Consider the following 5,032-nt stretch of genomic DNA (forward strand, 5'->3'; position numbering starts at 1 on the left):
AATTTGTTCCCAAAAAAACACGATAAATACGTTATTAAAACATTTTCGAAGAAACGTGTTTTATTCATCTTAAAATGTTTGGGATGTCATCGTTAATACGGAAACATAAGCATAAATAGAACTTACAATTATTTACACTAGTGATCTACATCTCTTTAAATCTCTTAGTGTAATGTCACTTCATATCGTCACCTGTGATAGAAATAAACTGGAGTGGGTCAGGTTGGGAAACCTGGTGAGTACATAGGGTTTTCAACCCACAATAATATAATTATTATTTTTAAACATCAAACAATCAACCCAATTACCCATTCCCGATATCCTCACATTACGTCCCTCAAATATCTAACACAAGGGACCTAGTCTAAGGACTATCATTGGGATGGACACTACTGCTAAGGGGATTCCTTGGCAATGAAAGTCCTAAAGGCAACCATGTGGAGGATGGAGTACATCTGGTGAGCACACAGTTCACACAGTCCACACAGTTTGAATAAACACACAGTTCGAATAAACACACAGTTCGAATAAACACCTACAGGTTGCGAGCCTGCTAGTGTTCCACTGGACTGTCTAGAATAGTCCGTGGTCGTCATCTATACTCCGCTAGATGACTAGATCATCAAGAACAACTATAACGAGGCCTCTCATTATTTTATTTTGTCACACAGCAACTATTACATCTACCCATGTTTTACCCAACACATTTTGTAGATATAAAATACATATATAATTTAAATCATTGAAAACATGTATAAAACGTTCATCCAACATATATAGCAAGTATACAGATAATATACACACAACACATAATTTATATAAAATACTTCATATCTATGTGTAAGCTGAAAGTAACTATGCAATCACTTGAAAGGTGGTGACTCAGCACTCGGACAGCGCTTCGATACTCTTAAAACGATTTTCCTTCGATAAAACCTAATATCAATACCACTAGGGTTTAGTCTAACGATAACCACGACAAATTAATTGTCTGACTATTATTATTATTATTATATAAGCGTTAATAACACTCAATATAACTCATAATAATAGCTCAAATAATTATTTTAAGGACCTAATAACATTCCTATAATTATTTGAAAGCTACATTAAAAATTGCGTAAGCGTAGCACACTTACAACGACTTTTATCGAAAACCGGAACTTAATTGGAGCAACGTTTCGAAACCAAAAAACTCATTTTTCTCGGGACTCCGGGAGCCTCGGGGATTCCCTAGGGTGCTAGGGGTTTTACCTAGGGCTTAGGAGTGGTTTGGGACCTTAGAGAGAGAAAGATTTTAGAGAGAGAAGGAGAATGGTGTGGAAAATTAAGGCTGCCCTCGCAGCTATTTATAGGCTACTGGCTTCGGACTACGCTGGGCGTACTCCTCGGATAAGACCACCAGCTCGGACCCAATTGTCTTGCACTCATCGGATGGATCAGACCGAAGTTACGCGGGGCGTAATAGCGAGGCTTTGTGGCATGATCCGAAGCGAGATCTGATCAACGATGGACAGCCCACAACGCGCCACGTCATCAATTCCTTATCAGCCTTCGCAAATTCGATCATAAAATTTAAAAATTCGTAACTTTCGCGTACGAGCTCCGTTTTCGACGTTCTTTATATCCACGCGAAGGTGGGAACGTACTCTACAACTTTCGTTTAGAATTCGTCGGCTAATTTTGGCTCGATTTTAAATTTTATATTATTAACAGGCCGGGACAGGATTGGTCCGTTAAATCCTCATAACTTCTTCATCCGACATCCGTTTTTGCCCATCTTTTTCTCGTTACGCTACTATTAACGAGATCTTCGATTATCGTTCAGGTCGTGTCGGCTAAAAACCGCTCGATCTAATATTCGAATTTCGGGCTGTACACTGCTAGTCCGAAACTTCGAAAAATCATAACTTCTTCATACGAAGTCAGATTTGGGCGTTCTTTTTATCGATGTTCTTAGTTTAACATATTCTATGACTTTTGTTTAGATCGCTAAGGCTAAATCTCACTCTATCGTAAATTCACTATTTACGCTTCCCGGCGCCGTGCCGGTTCTGTCGCGAAACTTCGACGGGTCATAACTTCTTCGTTATAACTCGGATTTCGGCGTTCTTTATATGTACGGAAACCTTGTGACATATTCTACAACTTGGTTAAGATTATTTATTCTAAATAATCTTTTGTCGAAAAGTCGTTTTCGACCCTTATTGCCTCTAAATTGACTAGCCCGGATCTACGGGCGTTACAATGATGGGGTCCACCTGGCACCAACTGCAAACGGCTTTACGGTCGTACACATGTTTACGGCCGTAAACTTTGCTCAGGCCGAAAACTGTTTGGTTTTTCGCGTGATTTTGGTTCCGACTCATATATAACATTTAATTATATATAAAACTAGTTGATTTTCTAAACCAAGAAGTTTGACGGGAACTCAATAAAAAAAATTAAATTTTATTAACGGAAATCGGTAAATGGAAATGGAAAAAGGTTCGGGTTGTCACATAATGGTTAAATACAACAATATATTAAATCTAATAAATTAAATATAATATGTTAAAAGTTAAAGACATAACTTTATAAGTAGAAGTAAAAATATTATTTTAATATTAAAATTTAGTTTTTTTATGGTTACACTTTAGGTTTCATACTTATTTTAACCTTATTAACCAACTTATAATCATTATTAAAAAGGCACTATAATTTATCACTATTAACTATTTACAAAATATTCCTTAGGTTGTTTAAGTTGAACTAAAATTTATATTTAAGTTGATCATGTAGGGTTATATTTAAATTAACAATTTAAGTATTTTATACAAATTGTTCAAAAATTGTAGCTTTAAAATGATAATGGTTTACATACAACAACATATTAGACCTAATAAATTATGTATAATATGTTAAAAGTTAAAAACATAACTTTATAAATAGAAGAAAATATATTCTTTTAATATTGAAATTTAGTTTATATATGATTACACTTTAGGTTTTATATTTATTTAACCTTATTAACCAACTTATAATCATTATTAGAAAGAAATTGAAAAGTCATTGAAGTTTCAAATGAATGTGGTGAAAGGAAAAATAAATGAGAGTTTCAGATGAATGCGATGAAAGGAAAAATGCTAGCTTTATAAGTATACTAGGCGAATGCCCGCGCGTTGCGCAGAAACACCTATATAGTTGAAGTCTTTACAAATATATGATTTTCTAAATATAACAATAACGTTGTTGTTAAATTTGATATAATAATTTGTATATACTAAATTGATATAATATATTGATTATTTTGAATTATATAATAATATATACATTTATTATAACTTCTTAATCTCAATCGTTTGAATGACTTCTACCCGCGAGTTACACATGAATAAAATTAAATATAATATATGATTTGATGTTATTTATAGTTATTTTTATTGTTAATTAATTTTTTTAAAATTTATTTGCTTAATGTTTTAATTTCTATCATTATAATTATTTAAAACATCAAACATTGTTTTTTTATTTTAAAGCTAACAATATAATCATTTATATAGAGTTGTTTTTAGCTATTGTTTTGTAAATTATTTTAAGCTACTTATTTGGAAACTTTTAACGATTATAAAAATATATTTAAGAAATATTTTAGTTAAATTGAAATTACAATTTAGTTTTTTCTTTTATCACTACAATTTATCACTTTTAACTATTTATAAAATATTCTTTAGTTTTTTAAATGGAATTGAAATTTATATTTGAGTTGACATTGTAATACGCAGAAATACCTATATAGTTGAAGTCATTACAAATATATATATTTTTAAAATATAACACTAACGTTGTTGTTAAATTTGATATAATAATTCGTATATTAATTTGATATAATATATTGACTATTTTGAATTATATGATAATATATAAATCAATTATAACGTCATAATCTCAATCATTTGAATGACGTCTACTCGCGAGTTACACATCAATAAAATTAAATATTATATATGGTTTAATATTATTTATAGTTGTTATTTTTAACTAATTTTTTAAAATATATTTGCTTAATGTTTTACTTTCTATCATTATAATTATTTAAAACATCAAACATTATTTTTTGATTTTAAAGGTAACAATATAATCATTTATATAAAATTATTTTTAACTATTGTTATTATAAGTTATTTTAAGCTACTTATTTGAAAACTTTTAACGATTATATAAATATATTTAGGAAATATTTTAGTTAAACTGATATTACAATTTAGTTTTTGCATTTATCACTATAATTTATCACTTTTAACTATTTACAAAATATTATTTGGTTTTTTTAGTGGAACTGAAATTTATATTTAAGTTGATACTGTAATGTTATATATTTAAATTAACAATTTAAGTATTTTGTCCAAACTGTTCAAAAATTGTAGTTTTAAACTGATAATGGTTTACATGCAACAACATTTTAAATCTAATAAATTAAGTTAAATATGTTAAAATTTAAAGACATAACTTTATAAATAGAAGTAAATATATTATTTTAAAATTGAAATTTAGTCTATTTATGATTACACTTTAGGTTTGATATTTATTTAACCTTATTAACCAACTTACAATCATTGTTAGAAAGACACTACAATTTATCACTTTTAATTATTTATAAAATAATATTTGGGTTGTTTAAGTTAAATAAAATTTATATTTAAGTTGAGCCTATAATGTTATATTTTAATTAATAATTTAAGTATTTTATACAAATTGCTCAAAAATTATACCTTTAAAATGATAATGATTTACATCCAACAATATATTAAAACTAATAAATTAAGTATAATATATTAAAAGTTAAAAAACATAATCTTATAAGTAGAATTAAAGATATTATTTTAGTATTGAAATTTAGTTTATATATGAATACAGTTTAGATTTGATATTTATTTAACCTAATTACCAAATTATAATTATTATTATTATAAAGAAATTGAAAAGTCATGAGAGTTTCAAATGAATGTGGTGAAAGGGAAAAAGAATGGGGGTTTCAAATGCATGAAATTCA

Source organism: Lactuca serriola, chromosome 3 (genome assembly GCF_051521515.1).
Source record: "Lactuca serriola cultivar US96UC23 chromosome 3, Lser_US96UC23_V15, whole genome shotgun sequence".
NCBI lineage: Eukaryota > Viridiplantae > Streptophyta > Magnoliopsida > Asterales > Asteraceae > Lactuca > Lactuca serriola.